The sequence below is a fragment of the Haliotis rufescens genome, unplaced genomic scaffold, assembly GCF_023055435.1.
Source record: "Haliotis rufescens isolate VD_foot unplaced genomic scaffold, xgHalRufe1.0.p SCAF_1, whole genome shotgun sequence".
NCBI classification, from domain to species: domain Eukaryota; kingdom Metazoa; phylum Mollusca; class Gastropoda; order Lepetellida; family Haliotidae; genus Haliotis; species Haliotis rufescens.
The window spans coordinates 59,641,525-59,660,988 of NW_025963779.1; the positions used below are offsets into that span (position 1 = coordinate 59,641,525).

The 19,464-nt window shown below is 38.7% G+C and overlaps 1 long non-coding RNA gene across 1 annotated transcript in view; it reads left to right on the forward strand.

Annotated features, from left to right (window-relative positions):
- Window positions 1-194: 194 nt before the first annotated feature.
- The window catches only part of LOC125381572, a 74,364-nt gene continuing 55,094 nt past the window's right edge, over window positions 195-19,464 (forward strand). Inside the window, exon 1 of the long non-coding RNA XR_007221910.1 lies at window positions 195-274. This is a non-coding gene — a long non-coding RNA (uncharacterized LOC125381572). The remainder of the gene's footprint in view (window positions 275-19,464) is intronic.

The window sequence follows — 19,464 nt, forward strand, 5'->3', positions numbered from 1 at the left end:
GAGCGACCCTTACCAAATAAATACAGGGTTCCACAAACGGTCTGGAACAAAGTGGTGATGTAGCCAAGCAGAAATCTGTGACGTCAACAATGGAGCCACGTCATTGTTTATTGTGTCCCCATAAGTTATGTCGTCATAGACAAAATACGTCAACAATCAGCTGATGTCATGGACAATTCATTGTATGGGCTGCGAACGTGGCTGACGGACGTCTTGCTCTCTGGGTGTACTGCAAAAGCGGTTTTGGGTGCAACAGAGACGGGGATGTGCACAGGTAAGTCAGTGGCTTTATTCTTTGATGTGAAACCAGTTTGGATTAGTATTTAAAAATGAAATACGCGTTATTGACTGAAATATGTATGTACAGTGCGGACGACTGTGGATTTGGTGATTGTATCCTGCTCTGTCTTGTTATTGAGTTTGAATTGAGAAAGCCGATGTTCAGGAGGTAACTGTTGATGGCAACGTCGGCATTATGATAACGGGATTGTTACAAAACTTAAATGTGATTTTACATTTAAAATGATTGAATTACAAATGTGTAGACCTTTGTGTGAAGGCTGCAGAGTTAAGTGTCGGGCGCTGAACGCGAGTATTTGTGTAGTGACTGTTGATTGCCGTCACATATGACTTGAATGTTTGTTCCTGGACGACATTGTTTTGTTGAAAACCAAAACAGTTCCACTTGTTTAGTTGGCGGGGTTTGTCCAGATCGTGTGCATCAAAGTCGCAGTCAGTTGGAAAATTAAACTATTCTATTGTCCTCCACTATAACTAATATCATGGTGGTTTGAAATCAGTCACTGACATAAGAGATAATGTTAATATAACACACAATTTTGCTTTCATATGAAGCATTATGAGAACTGGGGAGCCAATATGCAAGTATTACACGCATTCACTCACGGAAGAAATTTATAGTTGATATTGTATATTTTTCAATCAGTCTGAACACATGTATATCAAAATAGCAAATAAACAAGTCCATGGAAAATGCTTTGTTGCACTTTAATGTTTTTTTGCTTTCACTTAGACATTCATAACAGTAAGAGAAGGTTTGGGATTCCTCTTGAAAGTACTAAAATAACAATTGTTCTTTACTGAACAGAGAGTTTTTATGATAAAAACATTGACAATAAATTTCTTCTCTCATTTTCCAATGTAGTTCAATTCAAATTTCTTCTCTTTTGCTAAACTGTTAAGAAAAAATGTTAACACGATCCGAAGGTAATGAGCCTGTTGAATGTTACCCTGTGAGATCTGCCAAATCCTTATCGGATTTGACGCTATCTACAGGTTCAGCCATTTCCAATTTCCTCCACTAGTTATTGGAAACGTTCAGGAAAATATTTCCTTTCTCCCTTAATCCCATCTTTCATGCATGTAAAACATATACTTAGTGAGAGCTTTCTATAATCCATACAATAAACTAATGTTCATTCATTATGATATTGATGGGTGTAGGGAACAGTCCCTTTGAATTTTATGATTTAACACACACACATTTATGTACAGTTTGGCAGATTATAATAATATACATATAAAAAGTCATCACCACTTCCCAAGTTCACTACAATGTCACCAGTGGGAAGTTGTCGGAGATAAACACGGATTCTAACCAAGTCTGATCTTTTTTTACCATGGAATGCATGAACTGGTTGAGTGACTTCTTTCCATCAGAATTACACACAGAGAAAGAAAGGGGGGTTAAATTTATTACATTACGTTACATTATTGAGTATAGTAAAGATTTATAGGTATATATGTTGACTATTAATTATAAATGATGTATAAGAGTTGGCAATATAGATAAAATTAAGCCCATATATATTAGTAATGTATAGCTTTGATAGGTGTAAAGCACAGCAGGATATAGTAATATAAACAGCTAGGCTGTATGAGGGGCCTGCTAAATAAAGGAAAACTGAAGTGAAGCCTAGCTTCAACATTGATATGTTTGTATGTTAACATGTTTGATAGCGCTTGTACAAGAAACTTATTCTCCAGGAAAAGTAATTAAGCATTAAGAAACCTGACAGACACTTTTGACGTTCAATCCGTAATCTGTAGGTTTGTTCATTGGGACAGGACGTCGTTCTTTCTGAAGTATTGTTTTCACACAACAGCCGATAATCCCTAAGCTTACTCTGGTCCATTCGCCTTATTCAAAAAGATTGAGAGAAGTTTCAGCCCTAGTGACCAACTCCGAGAGTTGGCTTCTTTCCCGGGAATACCTCTGCCTTCTGGCTTCAAGCGACCAAAGCATTTATTTTGTAATCTAGGCTTACATACATTTACATTCATACATAATTTACATACATTTAATCATACATACAGCCATACATACCATGCGTACACACAGCCATGTAATCATACGTACATGCTGAATAGGAAGCGTGGGTATTGATCTGTTGTCTTAATCACTGACCCATCAAGAGTGTCAGTCGCCAGGTATAAAATCTTTTTATTGTGATAACTGTCACACCTGATCATGACTTATTTGTCTGAATGAGACGCCTGAAAACAAGGGGTGAACCTTTACACAGTAACTCGGGGAAACAATTTCTGTGGTATAGAATCAAAGTACCGTTGTGCTCATGTGTATGGGGAACATATATCTCACGATGATGTGTCATTCCTTAACCAGTACGATGTATGGCATAAGTATATACACTTAAAAGTAGACACATGTTAACGATAATAATGACTGAGAGATAAATAAACGCAGGTCGGGTAAGTATTATTACCTTGGTTAATTATAAGTTGCCATTTTTTAAACAGTTTTTCATAAGATGAAAGAAATGATGGTGCAGAAAAACAGACTAGCAATTAACACTTAGCCGTGATGCAAATGCGTTACTTAATACAGTCCACAAAGAAAAATATATAGGGCGCCTTTTTACTATTTATTCGTTATACTATATATGGATACTAAAGAATGAATTTATATCACACATTTGATTTTGTTTTATCATGAAATGTTTATCAATATGGCAAATCGGTTTTTAGATATCAATAACTGAATTTATTATCAAATGTACTTTATCATCTAAAAAATCAAATGTGGTATTGTATCTATAGCCTTCGTCTCCGTGAGCTTTATGCCCATTTTTTAAATACTTCGTGAAGATAGATACAGTATCGTAACATTTGCATATATAGTCATATTCAGATGATGTCCCTACATATTACTGAGTCAAATTAAAAACTTCACATTTTTAAAAGTAATCCCATACATGATATACAACGGACAAATGTATCAGAGAAGGTAATGTTTAATCATTAATGTCCAAAGAAGGATTTTAATTAACGGTGGTAACCATAATTTGTTCCAAGCACCTACAGTATTCCGTAATAACATCAACAGTTTAAATCATAAGTCCCAAGCACGAGAATCTGATGGCACACAAGTTCAGTAGCGTGTATGCCCACCATGTGCGTTGAAAACTGCCACACAACGCCTCCGCATGGACCTTGTGATGCTTGTGAACACATGATTGGGAAGACGACGCCATTGTTGCTGCAAAATGGTGCCAAGATCTAGCAAATTCTGTGGTTGGTTCTGGAGAGTGCGCAGACTTCTGCCAAGAGCATCCCAGACGTGTTCGATGGGATTGAGGTCGGGAGACCTTGACGGCCAGTCCATGACGTTGACTCCCGCATTCTGAAGGAAATTCCTTGTCAAAATTGCTGTCTGGGGTCTGGCATTGTCGTGTTGGAAGATCAAACCGGGTCCATGTACATGTGCTGTCATAAAAGGTTGGTTGGTTTGTTGTTTAACGCCGCAATCAGCAATATTCCAGCTATATGACGGCGGTCTGTAAATAATCGAGTCTGGACCTGACAATCCAGTGATTAATGTCATGAGCATCGATCCACGCAATTGGGATCGATGACATGCATCAACCAATTCAGCGATTCTGACCACCCGATCCCGTAAGTCGCCTTTTACGGCAAACATGGGTTGCTGAAGACCTATTCTACCCCGGAATATTCAAGGGTTTGCCATAAAAGGCAGAAGTTTTGGTGCCAGTACATGGTCCCGGTAAGCAGCAGCGTTGATGTTGCCACGGATGACAAGAAGCCTGGAACGTGCATTGCCACAGAAAGCACCCCACACCATGACACTTCCGTCTCGAAATCTGTCAACTTCCTGCACACAACACTGGGCGTAACGTTCATGACATCGCCTCCACACCCTCGCCCTACCAACAGCAAATCGAAGATTAAATCGGGATTCTCCACTGAAGACGACTTGATTCCAATTCCTCTGAGTCAATCGTAAGTGTCGCTGTGCCCACAATTGACGTTGACGTCTGTGTAATTGAGTCAGAATCAGCCCGCAGTATGGCCGTCGTGCTTGAAGGTGATCAGTTCTCAGACGGTTTCGAACAGTTTGCGCACTCAGTCTACCCCTAAACAGTTCATTTCTGGTTGATGTAGCCGTCAAAAATCGGCTACGGAGGTGACGTAAAGACAATCTATCGATCCTCTGCATGTGACGTCACACGTGGTCGACCTGGCCGAGGGCGATCACCGGTGGTACCCGTTTGCTGTAGACGCGTCTGTAAATCACAAACAGTCCGTCGACTACAACCCATCGTCCTTGCGACTTCAGCTACGGACGTTCCCGTCTTCAACATGCCGATGGCACGTTCACGTTGCACATTTGAAAGACGTGGCATGACAAATGGCCGTAAAGACTTTTGTTTTTGTGTGTTTTTCTTTTTTTTATTAATGACTGCTAACAAGTATGGCTGAAAACACGTGCGGTATTATGGCCACATGACCAGTTGCACGTGAAAAAACACTTTTGCCACTATAGTGCTGTGCACATGATTTTGATCGATTCACCTGCACAAAAACGGGTGTTATCTGAAGAAAATACGTGGCCATTACTGTTTAAATACACAATAAGGGCCCACAATGATAACTGGTCGAAATGTTTAAATTTTAGGATTGTGAAGTTTTTAATTTGGTTCAGTATATGTAAAGGCAAGCTTCTTCCCTTTGTTTAGTCAGCAGCTGTCCTCCTGGCTATGAATGTGGAACACAGGCTTTAGGGTTACATATGAATCTTGTTATCATTGTATTTTAATGCGATTTGAATATTATTATTTACTATCGTACTTACTTCATGTTTTAAATGAGACGTTTTATATTTATATGTCACCACAAATTACAATTATTGCTTGTACGTTCGACACAATTAACAAATACTCTAAAAGATATAACTAGTAAACCATTAATGTACGTTGAAAATGCCAAAATGATGTATCCAGGATCAAGTAGAAGATATATGGACAGCAGCGCCGGAATTTATTCAACAGGCCCGTGAAAACAACACTGCTTTAGCTCAATGTTTAGCACTCCTGGCGGCCATTATGCAATGACCATGTTACACACAACCCCGCGCTCACGTCTACAGGTCTCTTCCTGTGGTACGGTAATTAGTAGAACCCTCTCCCTCAAGTGTATCCTCCATGATATAACCTACTCTCATTAATTAAATGCTGCCCTTTCCCAGCGTCACGGCTATGGAGCTGAGACAAAGAGACCCAACCATCATAAAATAATTAGGGTCCAATGAAAACAATGCTCCACCAAACCTCATAAACATGATCACTGAAAGTCGTACAGCAGACTTTTAATGTCAAATCACAAAAAAACCCATTTGAATAGCAATAACATTTAACAGGATCATGTATTCTCTTAACACCATCGGAAAACATCATGTAGAAGCCACAAAGGTACTCCTCATATTTTCCAACAAAATCACATCTAAAAATGAGACATCAGCAAGTACATAAAATAAAATGTGTGTTAACATTTTTCGTCAGGAAATCAAAACGTTATCGCCTTGTTACCACGTCTAGGTTCAGCCTGCATGGTGGGACGCAGAGTGTGATAGACTGAAGTCGGAGAAGTATTTTGAACTGGATAGATTCAGAGACACGGATAGAGATGAAGATTACCAAGTATAAAAACAGCACAGACGAACCTTTAAAGAATTATGCAAACAGAAACAAGATGAATTTCAGCGTTCACTCAGAGATAGATTTAATGAGATAAAAAGTGATAACAACAAACTGTGGAAGGAAATCAAGAAAATAAAATGTTGCAGGAAAACAAACAGTATCAGTTCTTGGGGATGGTTTTCATATTTCCAGAATCTATTAAATTCTCCCCGTTCGAAGTCATCTATTGAAGATTTAGTAAAATCAGACATATCACAGCATGACAATGATGTATGTGAGGCTTGTGAACGTGGATCGCCTGAAGACGTAAACAGAGAGATATCAAGTGATGAAGTGAAGACAGCCATTATCAACATGAAATCAAATAAAGCACCAGGATGTGATGGGATCTCTTCTGAACTATTTCTGAATTCTTTGGATATTATTGTTCCTATATGTGTGCATCTGTTTAACGAGATAATGAAATCAGGTGTTTATCCGGAATCATGGTGCAGAGCAGTTATATGTCCGATGTATAAAGATGGAGATACGAACAGTGTGAATAATTATATATAGAGGCATTTCATTATTACCCGTTTTGGGGAAAATATTCACAAAAATGATCAACGAACGCCTGCAGCTATGGTGTGATGACAATTATATATTATATGAAAACCAGTTTGGTTTTAGAAAAGGACGCTAAACAGTCGACAGTATTTTCACATTGTATGGAATGATACAGAAATACCTATCAAAATCAACCGGTGGAAGATTTTATTGTCTCTTCATTGACTTCAGTAAAGCGTTTGACTGTTCACCATAACTTGCTTTGGCATCGGCTTATGAAATATGGTATCCATGGAAACGTTCTAAAAATTCTACGAGATATGTATTCGAAACTAAAAGCTTGTGTGAGAACTGATAATGGTTTAACTGAATATTTTAACTGTTTTATTGGAACACGACAAGGATGCATGATCAGCCCGACACTCTTTTGCCTGTTTATAAATGAATTGGTCAACGAACTAAATCAATCTGACTCTCGTGGAATATTCATCTCAGAAGAAGCACCAAATATTTGTTCTTTATTATACGCCGATGATGTTGCCAACACTGCCGATACCACTGGAAGATTACAACAGATCAAATGTATAAGTGAATTTGGTAAAAAATGGGGACTGTCTCTAAATATGAACAAATCAAAGATAATCGTTTTTAGAAATGGTGGACGTTTAAGGAACTATGAAAATTGGACTTACAGAGAAGAAAAGATAGAGACTGTTTCATCTTATAAATATTTGGGACTATTTGTCACTGCTAAATTGCTATGGACAAAAGCAACGGCAACACTTTCACAACAAGCAGAAAAAGTATGTCATTATATCTATAAAATAACTATGTGGAGGATTACCAATCATTACTGCAATCAAGATGTTCGAATCCATGGTTTTTACTAATATTAACATATGGCTCTGAAGTTTGGGGTTTCCAATACTACGAAACTATAGAGATGGTACAGGCTAAATATTACAAACGGATTCTTTACCTACCAAATAATGCAAGCAATGACGCTGTTCTTGGTGAAACTGGAAGACAACGATTATATGTGTATTATATTAGTAAATGTATTAAATATTGGACAAAATTAATCTCTATGAACACTGATCGTCTACTGAAGCAAACGTATTTAATGATGTACAAATTAGATGAAGCTGGCCGTATATCATGGGAAACATATATAAAAAAACATTCTTTTCAAGTATGGATTTGGCTACGCCTGGATAATTCAAGATGTTGGAGATCCGCAAATATTCATTTCACAATTCAAACAACGTATCGTGGACTGTGGTCAACAACGTTGGACTATAAAACCTATCTCAAAAATCAAAACTTAAAACATATTTAACTTTCAAATCGGTATTAACAATAGAAATGTACCTTCAGGGAGTAAACAAGAAGATCTATAAAGAAACCCTAACAAGATTCCGATGCAGCTGCCATAAACTTATGATCGAAACTGGATGTCATACCAATATAGAAGAAAACAAAAGATTTTGCCCACAATGTCAAAAATTGGACTTCAACTACATTGAAAATGAATATCATTTCCTCCATATTTGTACTTCATATTCAACATTACGTTTACATTTTATTGATACATATTTTCACACTAATCCATCATATGAAAAAATTGTAAATCTTATGTCTTCTAAATGTAAATACACTATTACACAACTTGCTAAATATATCTACCACGCTTTTAGATTACGCGAGTCACTCACAATTCACTGATATATTATTTATGTATTATATTAATTTCATGTATTTATGCATACACTTTATTGATATCATGTATGTTCTATGGGCCTATGGCCTGAAACTTGGAGGAAATAAACTCTAGAGAACGTCCAGGTTCAGCTAGACATGGATCCTACTTTGGACAAAAGTTTGTTCTCCCTCTAATGAGTGTGTCACGCGTTGCACACGGGTATCACACACGTCGCGGACGGGTTCGAGTGACCAACGGAGTGCACACGGGTTGCGTAACGCGTTTCCCATGCGTGTAAGGGGAATGAACTTCAAGGCAGTAGTGTAGCTATACATAGTGATACATGCACATCCAGGAAGTCAGTTTACAATGCAGTTATATATAGTAATACATGCACACCAAGAATGTCAGTACTCAACGTAGCTATAAATAGTGACATATGCACACCTAAGATGTCAGTATACAACGTAGCTATATATAGTGATACATGTAGACCGAAGATGTTAGTATAGAACGTAGCTATATATAGTGACACAGGTACACCCGGGATGTTAGTATACAGCGTAGCTATCTATGGTGACACATGCACAGCCAGGTTGTTAGTATACAACGTAGCTATATATAGTGACACATGTACACCCAGGATGTCAGTATACAACGGAGCTATATATAGTGACACATATACACCCAGGATGTCAGTATGCAACGTAGCTATACATAGTGACACATGTACACCTACGATGTCAGTAAGAACGTAGCTGTATGTAGTGGTATATGTACACCCAGGATGTCAGTATACAACATAGCTATATATAGTAACACATGTACACCCAGGATGTCATTATACTTAGCTGTATATAGTGGTACAAATATACAAGGAAATTCAGTATAGAGCGTAGCTATATGTAGTAGTAGATGTACATATGTATACACAGGATGTCAGTATACAACAGAGTTATACATAGTGACACATGTACACGCAGGATGTCAGTATACAACGTAGCTATATAAAGTGACACATGTACACACAGGATGTCAGTATACAACGTAGCTATATATAGTGACACATGTACACCCAGGAGGTCAGTATACAACGTAGCTATATATAGTGACACATGCACTCTCAGGATGGGAGTACACAACGTAGCTATATATAGTGACACATGTACACCCAGGATGTCAGTTTTCAACGTAGCTATACATAGTGACACATGTACACCCAGGATGTCAGTTTGCAAAGTAGCTATATATAGTGACACATGCACACTCAAGATGTCAGTTTTCAACGTAGCTATATATAGTGACACATGCACACCCAAGATGTCAGTTTTCAACGTAGCTATATATAGTGACACATGTACACCTAGGATTATATATAGTGGTACATGTACACCCCGAATGATAGACTAAGTATATAATGTAGCTATATGTAGTGAAAGGTGTACACCCTGGGTGTCAGTATACAACGTAGCTATATATAGTGGTACATGAACACCCAGGATGTCAGTTTGCAAAGAAGCTATATATAGTGACACACGTACACCCAGGATGTCAGTATACAACGTAGCTATATATAGTGACACATGTACACACAGGATGTCAGTATACAACGTAGCTATATACAGTGACACATGTACACACAGGATGTCAGTATGCAACGTAGCTATATATAGTGACACATGTACACCCAGGAGGTCAGTATACAACGTAGCTATATATAGTGACACATGCACACCCAGGATGTTATTTTACAACGTAGCTATATATAGTGACACATGTACACGCAGGATGTCAGTATACAACGTAGCTGTATATAGTGACACATGTACACCCAGGATGTCAGTATACAACGTAGCTATATAAAGTGACGCATGTACACACAGGGTGTCAGTATACAACGTAGGTATATATAGTGACACATGTAGACCCAGGGTGGCATTATACAACGTAGGTATATAAAGTGACACGTGCACGCCAAGTGTGTCAGTATATGAAATAGGTTTACCTGGTGACACCTGCACAACCAGGATGTTAGTACATAATGTAGCTGTTTATAGTGACACATGTACACCCGGGATGTTAGTATACAGCGTAGCTATCTATGGTGACACATGCACACCCAGGTTGTTAGTATACAACGTATCTATACATAGTGACATCTGTACACCTAGGATGTCAGTATACAACGTAGCTATACATAGTGACACATGTACACCCAGGATGTCAGTTTGCAAAGTAGCTATATATAGTGACACATGTACACCCAGGATGTCAGTATACAACGTAGCTATATATAGTGACACATGTACACCTAGGATGTCAGTATACAACGTAGCTATATATAGTGACACATGTACACCTAGGATTATATATAGTGGTACATGTACACCCCGAATGATAGACTAAGTATATAATGTAGCTATATGTAGTGAAAGGTGTACACCCTGGGTGTCAGTATACAACGTAGCTATATATAGTGGTACATGAACACCCAGGATGTCAGTTTGCAAAGAAGCTATATATAGTGACACACGTACACCCAGGATGTCAGTATACAACGTAGCTATATATAGTGACACATGTACACGCAGGATGTCAGTATACAACGTAGCTATATATAGTGACACATGTACACACAGGATGTCAGTATGCAACGTAGCTATATATAGTGACACATGTACACCCAGGAGGTCAGTATACAACGTAGCTATATATAGTGACGCATGCACACCCAGGATGTTATTTTACAACGTAGCTATATATAGTGACACATGTACACGCAGGATGTCAGTATACAACGTAGCTATATATAGTGACACATGTACACCCAGGATGTCAGTATACAACGTAGCTATATAAAGTGACGCATGTACACACAGGGTGTCAGTATACAACGTAGGTATGTATAGTGACACATGTAGACCCAGGGTGGCATTATACAACGTAGGTATATAAAGTGACACGTGCACGCCAAGTGTGTCAGTATATGAAATAGGTTTACCTGGTGACACCTGCACAACCAGGATGTTAGTATATAATGTAGCTGTTTATAGTGACACATGTACACCCGGGATGTTAGTATACAGCGTAGCTATCTATGGTGACACATGCACACCCAGGTTGTTAGTATACAACGTATCTATACATAGTGACATCTGTACACCTAGGATGTCAGTATACAACGTAGCTATACATAGTGACACATGTACACCCAGGATGTCAGTTTGCAAAGTAGCTATATATAGTGACACATGTACACCCAGGATGTCAGTATACAACGTAGCTATATATAGTGACACATGTACACCTAGGATGTCAGTATACAACGTAGCTATATATAGTGACACATGTACACCTAGGATTATATATAGTGGTACATGTACACCCCGAATGATAGACTAAGTATATAATGTAGCTATATGTAGTGAAAGGTGTACACCCAGGATGTCAGTATACAACGTAGCTATATATAGTGACACATGTACACCCAGGATGTCAGTATACAACGTAGCTATATATAGTGACACATGTACACCTAGGATGTCAGTATACAACGTAGCTATATATAGTGGCACATGTACACCCTGGATGCCAGTATGCATCGTAGCTTTTTAAAGTGCTACATGTGCACAGCCCGGTTGTCAACACAGAACATTATGTTTCAGACAATGTGTATAATCAGTCAGCGTGTCAATGGACAATGAACAGATTTGTCACTTAATTTGTAAAATGACTAAAATATTTAGACATTTTAGAAATTGCCTAAATGAATCAGATTTAACACATTGAGTGCAACATGTATATTGGTACGTATTCACATTGGGTGTTAGTGTAGACCATAGCAGGATGCGCATGCGCCTGAATAGCATGTCGCTGAAAAGAATGCTCCGTCACAATCGCGTTAATTATGAGATGATGTTGTGCAAAAATAATGTAATTTGACCTTGAAGCAACCCGGAATGGGTATATGTGAGTGAATCATATGCATTATTGAGCGTTTTGCTTAAAATCAAGTGTCCAAAATGTAAACAAATGTGAAGGCGAATTTACACAAGTATTGTCACTGCTGACTGACCCGGCGTCCAGGCAATCAACAAACAATGGGCAGCCCGTGCAGGGTTATTGAAGCACTGACCAGTTCTCACAGCAAGGAAGACGGCCTACGATATCCAAAGTGTGGAGGATACACGCATTGACATTTTCAAAGCAATACACAGACGGCTTGGACAACGTGATGGAATTTATTTTGAAAATGAACTGTTTGAAACATACACTGATGATAAAGAAAACGGAACGAGGAGAGGAAGAGTAGACATGAATAGTCGACGTGATTCCCCAAAATGGACGTCCACCAAAACGTGTTCACAGAGAGCATTCCAAGAAGTCGGTGATTGAGAAATGTGCGTCTGGTGTATATTGCCTATATGACTTTTTTACAAACACAACCCCCTCCCACACACTGGAAAAAAACAAGCACGCAGCAATTGCAAGCCCGAACCCCGCCCGACCCACATGGAGACAGTTCAATGGACAAACAACGAGGTAAAGATTTTTCTACCCTTATCCATACCACGTCCAATTTTCATTCTTTAAAAATCTGTTGTCCAGAAACTCTAAGCATTGTGGCCGGTTTTACACAGTTGATCGTGTTGTTTCCGCGGAGACATCCTAAGGTGTGAAAAGCGCAGCAATATGTTGTCGAAAAACCACGTGGTGACCAATTTTCCTTTGCACAAGTCTGATATTTTTGGCAGTCAAGACATATAACTCAACCGATGTCTAATATAATTCAATGTTTAGCGTCATGTAAACATTTGTCCCATGAACCAGCGCGTGTTCCTTCATTCAAAAATCATTTCTTTGTTTTGAAGAAACACAACCGTGTAAATACAAATATCACCAAACGTAGGTTATGCTTTTATTAAATATAATTTAATAGACACTGTGATTTCACAAAAAAATCCATGTTGTAAAACAACCGTGTGATAAAACCTGCGCCCTTGTCAACACCTACCGTTGGATATTTATGATCAGTCAGACGGGTGATTGGTAAAAACAATGAGGGTAGGGGTGGGGTACTTATGTATGGAGGGTCACCTCACCTGTTAGTGACAGCTTGGTGTGCAACTAGTATATCACATAGATGTTTCTTTGACGATATTCATCTTTACTCACGTGCTTCGAAAAGCTTTACATTCTCAAGTTCGACTACTTCAAACGTGTAAACCTAATTAAATTGCATTAAACATTATTTTGAAATGAAATGGCATAGTTTACGTATTTACAGCTGTTACATCCGTGTGTTTACCGATTGGCATACAACGCTTACACAATAACATAGCGAAACAGATGGTCATGAGCGCCTATTGAAAATCTTTATTAACAAAGTATGTACGTAATTAAAGTTTAAATGCCAGAGTAATTTATACGTAATTTAAAGTCTTAATGCGGGAGACAAAAAGGTCTTGCCGTGACCTCGTGAACAGAAAGTAATGAACTATTACTCTGTGAACTCTATGACATAATCTCTGGTGTTCTCACGAGTAGTGTCGGATATGGTCGACACATTTCACTCACTACCCCGAACATAACTCGGTGTCTGTTGCATAACATTGATGAGAGATGAGTTGACTGTCAAGCCAGTATTCCTCTTTTAAACAGCAAGATACTACTTTGTATACACCGGTCTAATGCTCATTTAATTGTAAAATACTCTTTGTTAGCCATTTAGAAGTTGTAGGAACATGGGGACATAAAACGGTTATGGATAGCAACTTTAATGTTTGTAGCGATGTTTCAGGGTTACTCTATCATGCGAATACTGAGTAAGATTATTGAGTAACATTGTTTATCACACATCACACATCACGCATCATATATTACATTTCATACATGCTACCCGTCATCTATCGCATGACACACATGACATGACACATAACGCATTTCACATGTATCCACAAGGAATGACAAATATCAAATATCACATGAAACATATAACATAAGGGCCGATGGAGTAGCCTTGTGGTTAAAGCGTTAGCTTGACACGCTTCAGACCCGGGTTCGATTCCCCACATGGACACAATGTGTGAAGCCCATTTCTGGTGTCCCCCGCCGTGATATTGCTGGAATAATGCTAAAAGATGCGTAAAACTATACTCACCCACTCACTCACTATAACATATTACATAACAGTCAATGTATGCCATGACATATTTCGCGTGACACAACACATGATACATCACACAAATCACATTTCACATGATACGACACACGACATATGAGACGTATATATCACCTAGGACATGACACATGACAAAACAGGACACTACACACATCATATGCCACATGACAAATACCGGACGCCCCATATTACGAAAAACCTTTCGGGGCTCATACCACAGAATACATGACACATATTACAGGTAAAATGATTCATATCATAAACATATCGAATATCACATGAAACAAGACACATCACGCATAAAAGGTTAATCACATATCACATAATACATTACAGAACACATATCACAGGATACATGATATATATGGCACATTACTTAATACATGACGCACGATACAGGACACATATAAACGAACTCATGACAAACGTCACATGGAACATATCTCCTGATATAAATCGCAGGACACATTGCATATAACATCGCATTACACATATCTCACCTCACATATAAAATGACAAATGATATATGAAATGAAATATACCACATATGATATGACGCATATGGCACGCATACATAACATATATGGCACATCACAAATATCAATTGATCACATCACATATAACAACAAAAAACATTGCATGCTACAGATCACAGGATACATGACACATATTGCACATGGCACATCACACTTATACAATTACTCACATAACACAAAAAATACATGACACATATCACAGGATACATGACAGATATGGCACATGCCACATCACACATATACAATGACTATGATATGACGCATATGGCACGCATACATGACATATATGGCACATCACAAATATCAATTGATCACATCACATATTACAACAAAAACATTGTATGACAGATCACATGATGCATGACATATAAAACACATCACATATATACAGTTACACACATTACATGACATATTTCACGGGATACATGGCGCATATGGCATATCACACATATACAATTACTCCTATCATATATCACAAACAACATTCCATGACACAGATCACTGGGCCCAACGTTAGATTACGCCTGTTTTATTCCTCAATACCTCCCTGGCAGCCAGAAATGTTTGAACCAATCTGCTTAAAATATCAGGTAACAAGTCATACTTTTTGCAAGCTGAATTCACTTTGAACTCTAGCCGTGAAAAAATTGAAATAAAAAGAAATATTCAAAGTTAAAAACATGTAAAGAATCATATCTTTTTTCAGAAAAATTGATATCAAAATCAAACTTTGCACCAACATTGGCCTAACGTAGGACCGCCGATCAAAATAACGTTGGCCCAATGTTGATAGCTAACGTTGGCCCAACGTTAGATTACGCCTGTTTTATTCCTCAATACCTCCCAGGCACCCTGAAATGTTTGTACCAATCTAGTTAAGACATCAGGTAACAAGCAAATCATTCTGCAAGCTGAATTCACTTTGAACTCTAACTATGAAAGAGTTGAAATAAAAATAAATACTCGAAGTTAAAAACATGTTAAGAATCACATTTTTCCGAAAATATACACATCATAATTAAACTTTGCACCAACTTTGGCCCAATGTAGGACCGCCGATCAAAATAACGTTGGCCCAATGTTGATAGCCAATGTTGGCCCAACGTTAGATAACGCCTGTTTTATCCCTCAATACCGCCCAGTCAGCCTGAAATGTTTGTACCAATCTAGTTAAGACATCAGGTAAAAAGCACTTCATTCTGCAAGCTGAATTCACTTTGAACTCTGACCATGAAAGAGTTGAAATAAAAAGAAATATTCGAAATTAAAAACATTTCTTTCCGAAAATATACATATCAAAATCAAACATTGCACGAACGTTGGCCCAACATAAGACCGCCGATCAAAAAAACGTTGGCCCAACGTTGATAGCAAACGTTTGCCCAACGTTAGATAACGCCTGTTTTATTCCTCAATACCGCCCAGTCAGCCTGAAATGTGTGTACCAATCTATTTGAGACATGATGTAACAAGCACTACATTCTGCAAGCAGAATTCACTATGAACTATACTGAACCAAATCAAAAACTTCACAATCCTAAAATTTTAACATTTTGACCAGTTATCATTGTGGGGCCCTTATTGTGTATTTAAACAGTAATGGCCACGTATTGTCTTCAGATAACACCCGTTTTTGTGCAGGTGAATCGATCAAAATCATGTGCACAGCACTATAGTGGCAAAAGTGGTTTTTCACGTGCAACTGGTCACGTGGCCATAATACCGCACGTGTTTCAGCCATACTTGTTAGCAGTCATTAACAAAAATACACAAGAAAACAAAAGTCTGTACGGCATTGTCATGCCACGAGTTTCAAATGTGCAACGTGAACGTGCTATCGGCATGTTTATGATTTACAGACGCGTCTACAGCAAACGGGTACCACCGCTGATAGCCCTCGGCCAGGTCGACCACGTGTGACGTCACATGCAGAGGATCGTCAGATTGTCTTGCGTCACCTGCGTAACCGATTTTTGACGGCTACATCAACCAGAAATGAACTGTTTAGGGGTAGACTGAGTGCGCAAACTGTTCGAAACCGTCTGAGAATTGCTCACCTTCAAGCACGACGGCCATACTGCGGGCCGATTCTGAATCAATTACACAGACGTCAACGTCAATTGTGGGCACAGCGACACTTACGATGGACTCAGAGGAATTGGAATCAAGTCGTCTTCAGTGATGAATCCCGATTTAATCTTCGATTTGCTGATAGTAGGGCGAGGGTGTGGAGGCGCCGTCATGAACGTTACGCCCAGTGATGTGTAGAGGAAGTTGACAGATTTCGAGGCGGAAGTGTCATGGTGTGTGGAGATTTCTGTGGCAATGCACGCTCCAGGCATCTTGTCATCCGTGGCAACCTCAACGCTGCTGCTTACCGCGACCAGGTACTGGCACCAGAACTGCTGCTTTTTATGGCAGCACATGCACCCGGTTTGATCTTCCAACACGACTATGCCAGACCCCACACAGCAATTTTGACAAGGAATTTCCTTCGGAAGGCGGGAGTCAACGTCATGGACTGGCCGTCAAGGTCTCCCGACCTTAATCCCATCGAACACGTCTGGGATGCTCTTGGCAGAAGTCTGCGCACTCTCCAGAACCAACCACAGAATTTGCTAGATCTTGGCATCATTTTGCAGTAACAATGGCGTCGTCTTCCCAATCATGTGTTCACAAGCATCAAAAGGTCCATGCGGAGGCGTTGTGTGGCAGTTGTCAACGTACATGGTGGCCATACACGCTACTGAACTTGTGTGCCATCAGATTCTCGTGCTTGGGACTTATGATTTAAACTGTTGATGTTATTACCGAATACCGTAGGTGCTTGGAACAAATTATGGTTACCACCGTTAATTAAAATCCTTCTTTGGACATAAATGATTAACAATTACCTTCTCTGATACATTTGTCCGTTGTATGTCTTATATGGGATTACTTTTAAAAATGTGAAGTTTTTAATTTGACTCAGTATATATCTGCGAAAGAGTTGAAATAAAAAGAAATATTCGAAGTTAAAAACATGTAAAGAATCATATTTGTTTCCGAAAATATACACATCAAAATCAAACATTGCACGAACGTTGGCCCAACGTAGGACCGCCGATCAAAATAACGTTGGCCCAACGTTGAAAGCCAACGTTGGCCCAACGTTAGATTACGCCTGTTTTATTCCTCAATACCGCCCAGTCAGCCTGAAATGTTTGTACCAATCAAGTTAAGACATCAGGTAACAACCACTACATTCTGCAAGTTGAATTCACTTTGAACTCTGACCATAAAAAAGTTGAAATAAAAATAAATACTCGAAGTTACAAAAATGTAAAGAATAATATTTTTTCCAAAAATATACACATCATAATCAAACTTTGCACCAACGTTGGCCCAACGTAGGACCGCCGATCAAAATAACGTTGGCCCGACGTTGATAGCCAACGTTGTTAGATTGCGCCTGTTTTATTCCTATATACCGCCAAGTCAGCCTGAAATGGTTGTACCAATCTATTTGAGACATGATGTAACAAGCACTATATTCTGCAAGCTGAATTCACTTTGAACTCTGACCATAAAAGAGTTGAAATAAAAAGAAATATTCGAAGTTAAAAACATGTAAAGAATCACATTTGTTTCCGAAAATATACATATCAAAATCAAACATTGCACCAACGTTGGCCCTACGTAGGACCGCCGATCCAAATAAGGTTGGCCCAACGTTGAAAGCCAACGTTGGCCAAACGTTAGATTACGCCTGTTTTATTCTTCAATACCGTCCAGTCAGCCTGAAATGTTTGTACCAACCTAGATGAGACATCAGGTAACAACCACTACATTCTGTAAGTTGAATTCACTTTGAACTCTGACGATGAAAGAGTTGAAATATAAAGAAATATTCGAAGTTAAAAAAATGTAAAGGATTATATTTTTTCCGAAAATAAACACATCATAATCAAACTTTGCGCCAACGTTGGCCCAACGTAGGACTGCCGATCAAAACAACGTTGACCCAACGTTGATAGCCAACGTTGCCCCAACGTTAGATTACGCCTGTTTTATTTCTCAATACCGCCAAGTCAGCCGTATATGTTTGTAGCAATCTATATAAGACATGATGTAACAAGCACTACATTCTGCAAGCTGAATTCACTTTGAACTCTATCCATGAAAGAGCATGTCAATGAAATGCGCTGTCTTCTGGCAGGGTACCTCGGTATACATAGTTTCAAATACGGCCAAGACAAAATTCAAAATGTTTTTAATTACGTGAACAATTTCGTGATATAATATTTACTTTCCAAAACAATTTTCAAGACTATGTGCAAATTCTTCACAAATGTTTCAACACTATTAAAAGATATATGATTTTCCCACGAGTTTGCAAATTAAAAACCATCAGACAATAAGCCCGGCACAAATTGAAACATTTAATTTTCCTTGGCCTTATCCAATACATTCAGCATTGAGAGCAATACTGAGACAGCCAAAATAGTCCATGCATCGGATCTCCTATGATTGATTGCCTCG